The sequence below is a fragment of the Salmo salar genome, chromosome 02 (genome assembly GCF_965601325.2).
Source record: "Salmo salar chromosome 02, fSalSal1, whole genome shotgun sequence".
Lineage (NCBI taxonomy): Eukaryota > Metazoa > Chordata > Actinopteri > Salmoniformes > Salmonidae > Salmo > Salmo salar.
Genome location: NC_138292.1, coordinates 72,477,525 through 72,494,910, shown reverse-complemented (window position 1 = coordinate 72,494,910; position 17,386 = coordinate 72,477,525). Strand labels below are relative to the sequence as shown.

General features: G+C 38.6%; 1 protein-coding gene across 3 annotated transcripts in view; it reads right to left on the bottom strand.

The window, feature by feature from the left end:
* The window catches only part of LOC106592615 (uncharacterized), a 32,862-nt gene extending 16,736 nt beyond the window's left edge, over positions 1–16,126 (bottom strand). For all 3 annotated transcript variants that reach the window (XM_082966668.1, XM_082966672.1, XM_082966678.1), the window contains exon 1: positions 15,989–16,126. The gene's annotated coding sequence lies outside the window, so the exon portion shown is untranslated. The remainder of the gene's footprint in view (positions 1–15,988) is intronic.
* Positions 16,127–17,386: the final 1,260 nt, after the last annotated feature.

Sequence of the window (17,386 nt, the reverse complement as noted above, 5' to 3'; positions counted from 1 at the left end):
GGTCACTTTAATAATGGAACACAGGTCACTTTAATAACGGAACACTGGTCACTTTAATAAAGTAACACTGGTCACTTTTGTAACATAACACTGGTCACTTTAATAACGGAACACTGGTCACTTTAATAAAGTAACACTGGTCACTTTAATAATTTAACACTGGTCACTTTAATAACGGAACACTGGTGACTTTAATAACGTAACACTGGTCACTTTAATAACGGAACACTGGTCACTTTAATAATGGAACACTGGTCACTTTAATAATGGAACACTGGTCACATTAAAAATGTAACACTGGTCACTTTAATTATGGAACACTGGTCACTTTAATATTGTAACACTGGTCACTTTAATAACGGAACACTGGTCACTTTAATAACGGAACACTGGTCACTTTAATAACGGAACACTGGTCACTTTAATAATGGAACACTGGTCACTTTAAAAACGTAACACTGGTCACTTTAATAATGGAACACTGGTCACTTTAATAAAGTAACACTGGTCACTTTAATAAAGTAACGCTGGTCACTTTAATAACGGAACACTGGTCACTTTAATAACGGAACACTGGTCACTTTAATAACGGTACACTGGTCACTTTAATAAAGTAACACTGGTCACTTTAGTAACATAACACTGGTCAATTTAATAACGGAACACTGGTCACTTTAATAACGGAACACTGGTCACTTTAATAAAGTAACACTGGTCACTTTAATAATTTAACACTGGTCACTTTAATAACGTAACACTGGTGACTTTAATAATGTAACACTGGTCACTTTAATAACGGAACACTGGTCACTTTAATAATGGAACACTAGTCACTTTAAAATTGTAACACTGGTCACTTTAATAACGGAACACTGGTCACTTTAATAACGTTACACTGGTCACTTTAATAACGGAACACTGGTCACTTTAATACCGGAACCAAGGTCACTTTAATAATGGAACACAGGTCACTTTAATAACGGAACACTGGTCACTTTAATAAAGTAACACTGGTCACTTTTGTAACATAACACTGGTCACTTTAATAACGGAACACTGGTCACTTTAATAAAGTAACACTGGTCACTTTAATAATTTAACACTGGTCACTTTAATAACGGAACACTGGTGACTTTAATAACGTAACACTGGTCACGTTAATAACGGAACACTGGTCACTTTAATAATGGAACACTGGTCACTTTAATAATGGAACACTGGTCACATTAAAAACGTAACACTGGTCACTTTAATAATGGAACACTGGTCACTTTAATATTGTAACACTGGTCACTTTAATAACGGAACACTGGTCACTTTAATAACGGAACAGTGGTCACTTTAATAACGGAACACTGGTCACTTTAATAACGGAACACTGGTCACTTTAAAAACGTAACACTGGTCACTTTAATAATGGAACACTGGTCACTTTAATAAAGTAACGCTGGTCACTTTAATAAAGTAACGCTGGTCACTTTAATAAAGTAACACTGGTCACTTTAATAATTGAACACTGGTCACTTTAATAATGGAACACTGGTCACTTTAATAAAGTAACACTGGTCACTTTAATAAAGTAACGCTGGTCACTTTAATAAAGTAACACTGGTCACTTTAATAAAGTAACACTGGTCACTTTAATAACGGAACACTGGTCACTTTAATAATGGAACACTGGTCACTTTAAAAACGTAACACTGGTCACTTTAATAATGGAACACTGGTCACTTTAATAAAGTAACACTGGTCACTTTAATAAAGTAACGCTGGTCACTTTAATAAAGTAACACTGGTCACTTTAATAAAGTAACACTGGTCACTTTAATAATGTAACACTGGTCACTTTAATAATTGAACACTGGTCACTTTAATAATGGAACACTGGTCACTTTAAAAAAATGTACACACGTTTCAGCCATTTCATATGTAAATACTGTAGTCTACTCAAGTCCATCCTATTCAACTATTGCTGTACATAAACTATTCTATATATTTATACTCCGGAAAACGACATTGCTTGTCCTGATATTTCAATATTTCTTAATTCCATTACTTTACTTTTAGGTTTTTATGTATTGTTGTGTATTGTTAGATGCTACTGCACTGTTGGAGCTAAGAAAAAAGCATTTTGCTACACCGACAATAAGATCTGCTAAACGTGTATGCGACCATTAACATTTGATTTGATAATCTTCTGTTACAATCCTGACCCTTCTGTACTGGTAGTAGCATTAGTTAGCAGAGGAATCAGTATCATCATCACCATTGCCTGCTGTATTGACTGCTGCTGTCCATATACTGTATAGTCTAATGTAGCCTGTTATCCATATATAGTCTAATGTAGCCTGTTATCAATATATAGTCTAATGTAGCCTGTTATCCATATATAGTCTAATGTAGCCTGTTATCCATATATAGACTAATGTAGCCTGTTAACCATATATAGTCTAATGTAGCCTGTTATTCATATATAGTCTAATGTAGCCTGTTATCCATATATAGTCTATTGTAGCCTGTTATCCAAATATAGTCTAAAATAGCCTGTTCTCCATATATAGACTAATGTAGCATGTTATCCAAATATAGTCTAATGTAGCCTGTTATCCATAAATAGTCTAATGTTGTCTTTTATCCATATATATAATGTAGCATGTTATCCATATATAGTCTAATGTAGCATGTTATCCATATATAGTCTAATGTAGCATGTTATCCATATATAGTCTAATGTAGCATGTTATCCATATATAGTCTAATGTAGCCTGTTATCCATAAATAGTCTAATGTTGTCTTTTATCCATATATATAATGTAGCATGTTATCCATATATAGTCTAATGTAGCATGTTATCCATATATAGTCTAATGTAGCATGTTATCCATATATAGTCTAATGTAGCCTGTTATCCATATATCGTCTAATGTAGCCTGTTATCCATATATAGTCTAATGTAGCCTGTTATCCATATATAGTCTAATGTAGCCTGTTATCCATATATAGTCTAATGTAGCATGTTATCCATATTTAGTCTAATGTAGCCTGTTATCCATATTTAGTCTAATGTTGTCTTTTATCCATATATATAATTTAGCCTGCTATCCATATATAGTCTAATGTAGCCTGCAGTCCATATATCGTCTAATGTAGCCTGTTATCCATATATAGTCTAATGTAGCCTGCTATCCATATATAGTCTAATGTAGCCTGTTATCCATATATAGTCTAATGTAGCCTGTTATCCATATATATTATAATGTTGTCTGTTATCCACATATAGTCTAATGTAGCATGTTATCCACATATAGTCTAATGTAGACTGTTATCCATATATAGTCTAACGTTGTCTGTTATCCACATATAGTCTAATGTAGCCTGTTATGCATATATAATCTAATGGTGTCTGTTTTCCATATATAATTTAATGTTGCCTGTTATCTATAGTGCATTTGTAAAGTATTCAGTCCCCTTGACTTTTTCCACATTTTGTTATGCTAAAGCCTTATTCAAAAATGTATCAAATAAAATATCAATCTCATCCATCCACACACAATAACCCATAATGACAAAGCAAAAACAGGTTCAGAATTTTTTGCAAATGTATCAAAAATACAAAACAGAAATACCTTATTTCATAAGTTTTCAGACCCTTTGCTATGAGACTCGAAATTGAGATCAGCTGCGTCCTGTTTCCATTGATCATCTTTGAGATGTTTTTACAACTTAATTGGAGTTCAACTATGGTAAATTCAAATGGTTGGACATGATTTGAAAAGGCACACACCTGTCTATATAAGGTCCCACAGTTAACAGTGCATGTCAGAGCACAGAGTCAGGGAAGGGTATCAAAACATTTCTGCAGCATTGAAGGTCCCCAAGAACACAGTGGTGTCCATCATTCTTAAATGGAAGAAGTTTAGAACCACCAAGACTGTTCCTAGAGCTGGCAGCCCGGCGAAACTGAGCAATTGGGGGAGAATGGCCTTGGTCAGGGTGACCAAGAACCCAATGGTCACTCTGACAGAGCTCCAGAGTTTCTCTGTGGAGATGGGAGAACCTTCAAGAAGGACAAACATCTCTGCAGCACTCTACCAATCATACATGGCACCATCCGTACGGTGAAGTTTGGTGGTGGCAGCATCATGCTGTGGGGATGTTTTTCAGTGGCAGGGACTGGGAGACTAGTCAGGGTTGAGGGAAAGATGAACGGTGCAAAGTACAGAGAGATCGTTGATGAAAACCTGCGCCCAAGAACTCAAACCAGGGTGAATGTTCAACTTCCAACAGGACAATGACCCTGGGCACACAGCCTAGACAACCCAGGAGTGGCTTCTGGACAAGTCTCTGAATGTCCTTGAGTGGCCCAGCCAGAGCCCGGACTTGAATCCGATCGAACATCTCTGGAGAGACCTGAAAATAGCTGTGCAGCGACGCTCCCCATCACACATGAAAGAGCTTGAGAGGATCTGCAGAGAAGAATGGGAGAAACTCCCCAAATACAGGTGTGTCAAGCTTGTAGTGTCATACCCAAGAAGACTTGCGGCTGTAATCACTGCCAAAGATGCTTCAACAATGTACTGAGTAAAGGGTCTGAATATATATTTAAATGTGATAATTAAGTTTTAAATTTTTTAGAAATTTTCCCAAAAATCGAAAAACCCGTTTTTGCTTTCTAATTATGTGGTATTGTGTGTAGATTGATGAGGGTGATTTTATAAAATACATTTTAGAATAAGGCTGTAACGTAACAAAATATGGAAGAAGTCAAGGGGTCAGAATACTGTCCCACTGCACTGTATTTTAGCCTCCAATACCCTACTCAATAAATTGGATGCAGTCTATCACAGTGCCATCCGTTTTGTCACCAAGGCCCCATATACTACCCACCACTGCGACCTGTACGCTCTCGTTGGCTGGCCCTCGCTTCATACTCGTCGCCAAACCCACTGGCTCTAAGTCATCTACAAGACCCTGCTAGGTAAAGTCCCTCCTTATCTCAGCTCACTGGTCACCATAGCAGCACCCACCTGTAGCACGCGCTCCAGCAGGTATATCTCTCTGGTCACCCCCAAAGACAATTCCTCCTTTGTCCGCCGCTCCTTCCAGTTCTCTGCTGCCAATGACTGGAACGAATTACAAAAATCTCTGAAACTGGAAACACTTATCTCCCTCACTAGCTTTAAGCACCAACTGTCAGAGCAGCTCACAGATCACTGCACCTGTACATAGCCCATGTATAATTTAGCCCAAACAACTACTTCTTCCCCTACTGTATTTTATTTATTTATTTATTTTGCTCCTTTGCACCCCATTATTTGTACTTTGCACTTTCTTCCACTGCAAATCTACCATTCCAGTGTTTTACTTGCTATATTGTATTTACTTTGCCACCTTGGCCTTTTTTTGCCTTTACCTCCCTTAACTCACCTCATTGCTCACATTGTATATTTATTTTTCTACTGCATTGTTGACTGTATGTTTGTTTTACTCCATGTGTAACTCTGTGTTGTATGTGTCGAACTGCTTTGCTTTATCTTGGCCAGGTCGCACTTGTAAATGAGAACTTGTTTTCAACTTGGCTACCTGGTTAAACAAAGGTGAAATAAAATAACATTTTTACAAGAGTTATCTTTTTTTCTGTCCCAACATTCAGTTTTGATTTCTATTTGCCATATATTTTCTAACTGTGCTGTTTCACAAAAGTTCTGAACCTATATACATTTTACAGACAAAGTATATTTTACATTAGTTGTCTTGTTATTTTTCTCCCACCCTTCAACTCCACTCAACCCCTCCCATCTATCTCTGAACACAATCCAGTTATGATTTCTTTTTGCTATATTTTTCTCTACTGTGCTGTGATGTTTCACAAAAGTTTGTAACCTTTCTATTCTCATTGTTTATAAAGATTGTATATTAAAGATACATTTTTTTGCTAAGAGGATTATTATATTATTGATAGATTGACTATGACTTTTTAAATCACCTAGCAGTGCTATTTGCAGAGTTAGCTCCAGGTAAATGTTACAATTCTTCATCCATTCCTGTAGCTGCGACCAAAAACAAGCTACTTATGGACAGTACCAACACAAATTATCTAATGATTCTGTCTCTTCACAGCAAAATCTGCAGAGCTGGGATGGTTGTATCCCCATAAATATAACATTCTATTCGTTGCAATAATTTTCTATAACAATTTAAATTGAAAAACTCTGGTGTCATTTTGTGTGTCAGTTCATCAAAAACCTCTTCCCAACTATTTTGCAATGTATATAGCACAGCTGCCATTTCTTGTGGTCCTTAACTTCTTTGGGATAGGTGGCAGTATTTTCACAGCCGGATAAAAAAACGTACCCAATTTAATCTGGTTACTACTCCTGCCCAGAAACTAGAATATGCATATAATTAGTAGATTTGGATAGAAAACACTCTAACGTTTCTAAAACTGTTTGAATGGTGTCTGTATATCAAAACTCATTTGGCAGGCCAAAACCTGAGAAGATTCCATACAGGAAGTGCCCTGTCTGACAATGTGTTGTCCTTCTGTTGTATCTCTATCGAAAATACAGCATCTATGCTGTAATGTGACATTTTCTAAGGCTTCAATTGGCTCTCTAAAGCCACCAGAAAGTGGAATGGGGTGTCTGCTGTCTCTGGGCAAAGAACAGCAGCAGAATTTGTAAGTGGTCAGCCTGGGGACAGTGAGACTGAGATGCGCCATCATGAGACTACTCCATTTTTTTCTTTCAGCCTTTGAATGAATACAACGTTGCCCAGTTGGAATATCATCGCTATTTTATGAGAAAAATAGCATCAAAATTGATTTTAAACAGCGTTTGACATGCTTTTAAGTACGGTAATGGAATATTTAGAATTTTTTTGTCACGAAATGCGCTCGCACGTCACCCTTCGGATAGTGACCTGAACGCACGAATAAAACGGAGCTATTTGAATATAACTATGGATTATTTGGAACCAAAACAACATTTGTTGTTGAAGTAGAAGTCCTGGGAGTGCATTCTGACGAAGAACAGCAAAGGTAATCCAATTTTTGTAATAGTAATTCTGAGTTTAGTGAGCCCAAACTTGGTGGGTGTCAAAATAGCTAGCCGTGATGGCCGAGCTATGTACTCAGAATATTGCAAAATGTGCTGACACCGCAATTGCATAAAGGAGTTCTGTATCTATAATTCTTAAAATAATTGTTATGTATTTTGTGAACGTTTATCATGAGTAATTTAGTGAATTCACCGGAAGTTTTCGGTGGGTATGCTAATTCTGAACATCACATGCTAATGTAAAAAGCTGGTTTTTGATATAAATATGAACTTGATTGAACAAAACATGCATGTATTGTATAACATAATGTCCTTGGAGTGTCATCTGATGAAGATCATCAAAGGTTAGTGCTGCATTTAGCTGTGGTTTGGGTTTATGTGACATATATGCTTGCTTGGAAAATGGCTGTGTGATTATTTGTGTCTATGTACTCTCCTAACATAAGCTAATGTTTTGCTTTCGCTGTAAAGCCTTTTTGAAATAGGACAATGTGGTTAGATTAACGAGTCTTATCTTTAAAATGGTGTAAAATAGTTGATTGTTTGAGAAAATTGAATTGTGGTATTTTAGTTGGTTTTGTATTTTGCGCCGTGCGATGCCATTGGCTGTTGGCTAGGGGTTCCGCAAGCGGAACGGGGTTCCGCTAGTGGAACGTCTGTCCTCAACAGGTTAAATGAAACTGGTATACTTTTTTATTCATCAGAACTGCATTAACCATTGTTACAGGGCAGCAGCAATTGTATGCACCCTTTCAGTTTGTTTAACAACTGTCGTTGACTTGTTATGGATGGGGGCAGTATTTTCACGGCCGGATAAAAAACGTACCCGAATTAATCTGGTTATTACTCCTGCCCAGAAAGTAGAATATGCATATAATTAGTAGCTTTGGATAGAAAACACTCCAAAGTTTCTAAAACTGTTTGAATGGTGTCTGTGAGTATAACAGAACTCAAATGGCAGGCCAAAACCTGAGAAGATTCTGTACAGGAAGTACCCTGTCTGACCATTTCTTGGACTTCTTTGTCATCTCTATCCAAAACAGGGGATCTCTGCTGTAACGTGACACTTTCTAAGGCTCCCATAGGCTCTCAGAAGGCGCCAGAACGTTGAATGATGACTCTGCAGTCTCTGGCTGAAAAACAGTAGCGCATTTGGATAGTGGTCGATCTGAGAACAATGAGACGGGTGTGCGCGTGGACTTGAAGAGTCCATTTTGCATTTTCAGTCTTTGAACGAAAACAACGACTCCCGGTCGGAATATTATCGCTATTTTACGAGAAAAATCGCATAAAAATTGATTTTAAACAGCGTTTGACATGCTTCGAAGTACGGTAATGGAATATTTAGAATTTTTTTGTCACGATACGCGTCTGCGCGTCACCCCTCGTTACCCTTTGGATAGTGTCTTGAACGCACAAACAAAACGTCGCTATTTGGATATAACTATGGATTATTTGGAACCAAACCAACATTTGTTGTTGAAGAAGAAGTCCTGGGAGTGCATTCTGACGAAGAACAGCAAAGGTAATCCAATTTTTCTTATAGTTAATCTGAGTTTGGTGAGTACCAAACTTGGTGGGTGTCAAAATAGCTAGCCTGTGATGGCCGGGCTATCTACTCAGAATATTGCAAAATGTGCTTTCACCGAAAAGCTATTTTAAAATCGGACACCGCGATTGCATAAAGGAACTAGCATACCCACCGCAAACTTCCGCTGAATTTATTAACTTGTTAGGTCTAGGGGGCAGTATTGACACGGCTGGATAAAAAACGTACCCGATTTAATCTGGTTACTACTCCTGCCCAGTAACTAGAATATGCATATAATTATTGGCTTTGGATAGAAAACCCTCCAAAGTTTCTAAAACTGTTTGAATGGTGTCTGTGAGTATAACAGAACTCAAATGGCAGGTCAAAACCTGAGAAGATTCTGTACAGGAAGTACCCTGTCTGACCATTTCTTGGCCTTCTTTGCATCCTCTATCCAAAACAAAGGATCTCTGCTGTTACGTGACACTTCCTACGGCTGCCATGGGCTCTCAGAAGGCGGCAAAAAGCTGAATCGTGGCTTTGCAGGGTCTGGCTGAAAAAAAGTAGCGCGTTTGGGTAGTGGCTGGTTACAGTACTGTGAGACTCAGGCGCTTGCCCGCGTCAACCGAATGCTTTGTTTTCTTTCCTCTGTTTACCTAAACGCAGATTCCCGGTCGGAATATTATCGCTTTTTTACGAGAAAAATGGCATAAAAATTGATTTTAAACAGCAGTTGACATGCTTCGAAGTACGGTAATGGAATATTTAGAATTTTTTTGTCACGAATTGCGCAATGCTCGTGACCCTGATTTACCATTTCGTATAGTGTCTGGAACGCACGACCAAAACGCCGCTATTTGGATATAACTATGGATTATTTTGGACCAAACCAACATTTGTTATTGAAGTAGCAGTCCTGGGAGTGCATTCTGACGAAGCCAACAAAAGTAATCAAACTTTTGTAATAGTAAATCTGACTTTGGTCAGGGCTAAACTTGGTGGGTGTCTAAATGGCTAGCCGTGATGGCTGGGCTATCTACTGAGAATATTGCAAAATGTGCTTTCACCGAAAAGCTATTTTAAAATCGGACACCTCGATTGCACAAAGGAGTTCTGTATCTATAATTCTTAAAATAATTGTTATGTTTTTTGTGAACGTTTATCGTGAGTAATTTAGTAAATTCACCGGATGTTTGCAGGGGGTATGCTAGTTCTGAACGTCACATGCTAATGTAAAAAGCTGGTTTTTGATATAAATATGAACTTGATTGAACAAAACATGCATGTACTGTATAACATAATGTCCTAGGGTTGTCATCTGATGAAGATCAAAGGTTAGTGCTGCATTTAGTTGTCTTCTGGGTTTTTGTGACATTATATGCTAGCTTGAAAAATGGGTGTCTGATTATTTCTGGCTGGGTACTCTGCTGACATAATCTAATGTTTTGCTTTCGTTGTAAAGCCTTTTTGAAATCGGACAGTGTGGTTAGATAACGAGAGTCTTGTCTTTAAAATGCTGTAAAATAGTCATATGTTTGAGAAATTGAAGTAATAGCATTTCTAACCTCTCTAGGCTAGGCGGGACGAATTCGTCCCACCTACGTAACAGCCACTGCTATCCTGTGGCGCGATTTTCAAAACCTTAAAAATCCTATTACTTCAATTTCTCAAACATATGACTATTTTACAGCCATTTAAAGACAAGACTCTCGTTAATCTAACCACACTGTCCGATTTCAAAAAGGCTTTACAACGAAAGCAAAACATTAGATTATGTCAGCAGAGTACCAAGCCAGAAATAATCAGACACCCATTTTTCAAGCCAGCATATAATGTCACCAAAACCCAGAAGACAGCTAAATGCAGCACTCACCTTTGATGATCTTCATCAGATGACAACCCTAGGACATTATGTTATACAATACATGCATGTTTTGTTCAATCAAGTTCATATTTATATCAAAAACCAGCTTTTTACATTAGCATGTGACGTTCAGAACTAGCATACCCCCCGCAAACTTCCGGGGAATTCGCTAACATTTTACTAAATTACTCACGATAAACGTTCACAAAGGGCATAACAATTATTTTAAGAATTATAGATACAGACCTCCTCTATGCACTCGATATGTCCGATTTTAAAATAGCTTTTTGGTGAAAGCACATTTTGCAATATTCTAAGTACATAGCCCAGGCATCACGGGCTCGCTATTTAGACACCCGGCAAGTTTAGCACTCACCATAATCATATTTACTATTATAAAAGTTTCATTACCTTTTGTTGTCTTCGTCAGAATACACACCCAGGACTGCTACTTCAATAACAAATGTTGGTTTGGTCCAAAATAATCCATCGTTATATCCGAATAGCGGCGTTTTGTTCGTGCGTTCCAGACACTATCCGAAATAGTAAAGAAGTGTCACGCGCTTGGCGCAATTCGTGACAATACAATTCTAAGTATTCCATTACCGTACTTCGAAGCATGTCAACCGCTGTTTAAAATCAATTTTTACGACACTTTTCTCGTAGAAAAGCGATAATATTCCGACAGGGAATCTCCTTTTCGGCAAACAGAGGAAAAAATCCCAAAGGCGGGGGCGGTCGGGGTCACGCGCATAAGCCAGTGTCTCTTGATCGGCCACTTGAGAAAGGCGATAATGTGTTTCAGCCTGGGGCTGGAATGACGACATTCTGTTTTTTCCCGGGCTCTGAGAGCCTATGGACGACGTGGGAAGTGTCACGTTAGAGCAGAGATCCTTAGTAAATGATAGAGATGGAAAAGAAGTTCAACAAATGGTCAGACAGGCCACTTCCTGTAAAGGAATCTCTCAGGTTTTGACCTGCCATTTGAGTTCTGTTATACTCACAGACACCATTCAAACAGTTTTAGAAAATGTAGGGTGTTTTCTATCCATATGTAATAAGTATATGCATATTCTAGTTACTGGGTAGGAGTGGTAACCAGATTAAATCGGGTATGTTTTTTATCCAGCCGTGTCAATGCTGCCCCCTAGCCCTAACAGGCTAAGGTATTTGAAAATCACGCCACGGGATTCAGCTGGCAGTTGCGTAGGTGGGACGAATTCGTCATGCCTAGCCCAGAGAGGTTAAATTACTCACGATAAACGTTCACAAAAAACATAACAATTATTTTAAGAATTATAGATACAGAACTCCTTTATGCAATCGCTATGTCCGATTTTAAAATAGCTTTTCGGCAAAAGCACATTTTGCAATATTCTGAGTAGATAGCTCGCCATCACGGGCTAGCTATTTTGACACCCACCAAGTTTGGCCCTCACCAAATTCAGATTTACTATAAGAAAAATTGGATTACCTTTGCTGTTCTTCGTCAGAATGCACTCCCAGGACTTCTACTTCAATAACAAATGTTGGTTTGGTTCAAAATAATCCATAGTTATGTTCAACTATCCTCTGTTTTGTTCGTGCGTTCAAGACACTATCCGAAGGGTGACGCGCCCAACGCGTTTCGTGACCAAAACATTCTAAATATTCCATTACCGTACTTCGAAGCATGTCAACCGCTGTTTAAAATCATTTTTTATGCGATTTTTCTCGTAAAAAAGCGATAATATTCCGACCGGGAAACCCTGTTTTCGTTCAAAGTCAAAAAAATAAAAACATGGTGTCGGCTCGTGCACACGCCCCCAGTCTCATTGTTCTCTGATCGACCACTATCCAAATGCGCTACTGTTTTTCAGCCTGGGACACCAGAGTCATCATTCACCGTTCTGCCGCCTTCTGAGAGCCTATGGGAGCCGTAGGAAGTGTCACGTTACAGCAGAGATCCTCAGTTTTCAATAAAGAGAGTGTAGAAGGTCAAGAAATGGTCAGAGAGGGCACTTCCTGTTTGGAATCTTCTCAGGTTTTTGCCTGCCATATGAGTTCTGTTATACTCACAGACACCATTCAAACAGTTTTAGAAACTTTAGGGTGTTTTCTATCCAAAGCCAATAATTATATGCATATTCTAGTTTCTGGGCAGTAGTAATAACCAGATTAAATCGGGTACGTTTTTTATCCGGCCGTGCAAATACTGCCCCCTAACCTAGAGAGTTTGTGTTTTTGTATTCTTATGACTGGGACCAACTGGCTTATTATGTTTGATTTAATCATCTGCTTCTTCTTTAACATCATGCTGTGTGTAACTGCTGTCTTTCCATCGGCCCTATGCAGTAGCATAGGTGCCTGGAGAAGGTGGTATAGTCAAATTTTGTCAAAAAGTTCCCAAACTGCCCACCCGGCCAGCATAGGAAAGGGGGATACCTAATCAGTTGTACATCTCAATGCATTTGAAAGGCACCCTGTGTGAAAAATCCTATGTTTTCCCATGGTTTTTTATGGGTTTTCCTATCGATTTTTTCAGATTTTCACTCTCACAATCACACATTTTTTTTGTACAGAAAAAAGACAGAAATGTGATGTTCTAAGTCCACAACAATGCATAAACCACATCAATTTGATTGGCTCAGACTGTCAGGGCTTGGCTCCCCAGTTGGTGGGCCTGTGTCCCCCCAGGCCCATCCATGTATATGGCTCTGATGCGAACAGGGCATGGTCACAAATGTGACTCACCACCTGGATTCAGTCTTATGTAGCAACATTTGAATTTCTGTTTTTTACATTGGATAAAAGTAGAGACTCTGAGCTACAAAATTGTATATCATACACTGCATTTGAAGAAATAATGGGAAAGTAATTCTGCTTTGAAAGTTGATCAACTTGTAAACTCACTTTAGAGAAAACCGTCTTTCAATGTTTTGGTACTACTATTGAAGAGCCCTTCTTTGTCTACATCCATTCAGCATTGTTCACACCCTCTTAAGCCTTAGCCCCACCCATCTCTTTAGAAACATGCAATATCTGAAAATGTAGCTAGCTAGAACATCTTACCAGTATACATTATGGTTGGACGCGTCTCCTGTCTGATGCCATGCATGGTTGCCCTTAGCTTGGTGATATAATCCAGACTGGTGTTTTCTCCATCTCCTTAGCTATCATACTTGAATTCCACTGATTTCAAAACTCGGTCCTCCAGAAAGTGGAGAGCATACACATAACATTAGCTAGCGAGCCAGCCAACTAACGTTAGTACACTAACTTGACATTAGGTTTATGCAGTTTTACTATGCAATACATTTTTTAAAAAGCTGTGTTTGACATGATTACCTAGACATACTTTCCAGCTCCAATAGACAGACGCGTGCTATATGCCAGACCAATCCAAACTCATCTCTTGGCATGTCCAGCCCACTCATTATCTCAGGCAATCATGGCTAGCGGGAAGGTTGCTCACTTTCTCTGTGGCTAAACCAACTACGCTCGTAATTTAACAATTTTATTTGTATTTACAGATGGCATACAAGTTTGATTTTAAGGCACATGAAATTTCACATGTTCGCATTCTGATAAAAAATATTTTTACGTTCAAACAGCTCTCCTGTGAAGTCGTGACTTGTGACATACGCCTAGTTTCCTGAATCGGGTCACAAATGCACATCACAAATGTGACTGGCCTGCTCAAATCGGTATTATGTTGCAACATTAGAAAATGTGTTTTTTTTACATTGGATAAAAGTAGAAACTCAGAGCTACAAAATGATTTATCATACACTACAGCTGTGGAACAATGGGAAAGTAATTTTGCTTTGAAAGTTGATCAACTTGTAAACTCACTTTTGAGAAAATGGCCTTTGAATGTTTTGGCACTACTATTGGAGAGCCTTTCTTTGTCTACACCCATTCAGCATCGTTCACACCCTCTAAGCTTTAGCTCCACCCATCTCTTTAAGGGTTGATCCGAATGTACTAACAACAGCAGTCAAGCACGCAGGCTAACTTGCTAACTACTTCCAGACATCTAAGTGAGAGAGAACAGCTCACTGAACATTACTCGCACTAGCAGAGCTGGTTAGGCTGTTATGTTATTCAGAGTGTTTGGTGACTGCAAGTGTGGCCGTTCGTAAATTCAGAGCGTTTCACGTTCAGAGAGCCCACCGGAAGCTCTGGCCGATGAGTTTACTGATGTTTACTGACACCGGCCATATTCAACGAGTGTTGAGCATTCGTAAATTCATCAGATATTCTGCACTCTCTGGCACACTCAAACGAGAGTGCTCTGAAATCAGAGTAGATGACCAAACTGAATTTACGAACGCATAGTGGAGTCTATTGTTAAGACATGTAGCTAGCTAGCTAGGTAAACAATGAACCATTATCACAACTCATGACGTTACTACCATGCATGAATCTGCAGGTAGCTAACCAACCAGGTTCAATGTTAGCTAGCTAACATTAGGCTATAGCTACCCTACCGTCAACCGAAATCATTCTTCTGTGAGCTGCTCCATTTCAAAACCAGTTGAGAGCTGCATGCTCTTGCTGCCTGTAGATTATATTCCGCTGAAACTAGGTTGTGTGCGGCTATTGTGTAGGCTACTTTGTGCATCAAAGTGCATAATTTCTCTATTGTACTCCATAATTGATAAATTGTGTACCAACACTACACCACTTTGATTCGCACCAGTAGGGATTATATGACTGCACTGGTATTACGGATGCTGTCCTTTCAGAATTCAGAACCTGTCACACACTGAAAGCCTATAGGTTTGCCACTGCGCAAACATGTCTATAATAGATATAAAGACTATTAAGATGCTAATGTTTCAAGAAAGGAGTGTATATATTTGGCCTGCCAAAGCGGTTTTACGCGCTGACTGAATAAATGGAAGCTGACAATTAGTTTTTTATTCCGCTGGTCTCTGGAATATCTATTACTATTACAGACATGTCCTCGCGAGACTGAGCCAAGACCAAGTACAAATGTATCCAACTCTGAGACAAGACTTAGACACTCAATATGTGGTCTCGTGACCGGATTTACAACACTGCTATTATCCATATATAGTCTAAAGCCAATATACCATGGATAAGGGCTGTATCCAGGCACTCTGCATTGCGTCATGTATAAGAACAGCCCTTAGCCGTGGTATTTTGGCCGTATACCACACCTCCTCGGGCCTTATTGCTTAAATGTAGCCTGTTGTCCATATATAGTCTAATGTAGCCTGTTGTCCATACATAGTCTAATTTAGCCTAGTGTCCATATATAGTCTAATGTAGCCTGTTATCCATATATAGTCTAATGTAGCCTGTTATCATACACATATGCACACACAGGCATTTTTTACCCCGGTTAATCATTTCTTCCCTATGTAGATCAACACTCCTACACTGAGAACCTTTATGAATACTGGGCCTGATGTAACAACCAAAACACAACTCAAAACATAACAAGAAGTAACATGATACATTACCCTGAAAGTATATGACTTAAAACCAAAAACTATTTTTCAAGATATTGTAAAGAGTACTTACAGAGGGAAGTGAAGGGGAGAGGTCTTGTACAGTGAGTCAACTTATTGGCAGTGTGTGGAAACTGATAGTAACTGTCAGTTCTGTGGTTGACACATATTTAAAGTAGTCAGGATACAAGAAACTGGTATAGAACTGTCCTTTCCTTCCTCTTTAAGACATTAACATGCATGAGGACCAGAACAGCATGTCAGAAAAGGAAGATTACTGTATTAGAGTGGGCCCTATATTTCTAAAATGGACAAAATGTCCCCCATTTCCACTTTTATATAAATACAGAACCATGTTAACAATATGTTGATTATTCTATATGGAATGTTTATAATATCTTAGAATGTGTTGCCTTGACCCTCTGAGTTCTACATGGAACAGGTCAAAGTTCCATTTACATTTGGTCAGTCCCATGATGTCATTCATTCTATTCTGCTAATCAATTACATTTACACTCCTCATCAGCTACTGAAGGTTCCAGTGTTCTAGACTAGAGCTCTCCCTACTGGCATCTCAATATTACGGCACCATCTTAATAATAATGTCCTCGATAATGTTGGACTAATAAAACATAACAAACTGGAAATAGATCAGATAGAATAGTGAAACACAACACTGGCTACTTCACAAAGTCACATTGAAGCACACATGTCACGTCCTGACCAGCAGAGGGAGTAGTTGTTTAGTATTTGGTCAGGACGTAGCAGAAGTTGTGTGTTGTATGTAGTTTCTAGTTGTTCTGTTTCTGTGTTAGTCTGTGTGACTCCCGATCAGGAACAGCTGGATATCGTTGTTCCTGATTGGGAGTCATATATTAGGTGTGTGTTTTTCTCTTGGGGTTGTGGGTTGTTTATTTTGCACTGCTGTAAGTATCGAAATAGCCTGTAGAACTGTTGGTTTGTTATTTTCTTGTTTTTTTCCGTGTTCTCATTATTTAATAAATTATGATGTTGAGCAAGCAATCCGCTGCGCCTTGGTCTTCTCTACAGTACGACAACCATTACAACACATGTCTGTAGTAGTACAACATCCACTATAATTATGTTTAACTGTTGACCATTGTGTACAGTACTGGTAGTAGAGGCGTCAGTATAATCATTATAGTGATGCTGTAATGACTGTGTAGGCTGTTGTTTCTTAATCCTGTACTGGGGTGTTTTCATTAGTCACAGACCGTTGTGAAACATTTAGACTGTTGCAAAATGTTTTGCAATGGAAACTGTTTACCACAATCGGAAAAAGTTTTGCAACAAAAACAGTGTCTATTGGACAAATTCAGGTAGGTCCCTCCTCGTTTTTTTCCCTGTTTGCTCTGTTTGGTTACTAGAGTATACAGTAGACAGTTTATGTTACAAAACGTTTTGCAACAGACCAAATGTTTTGCAAATGGTATTAATTCTTTGCCTATCA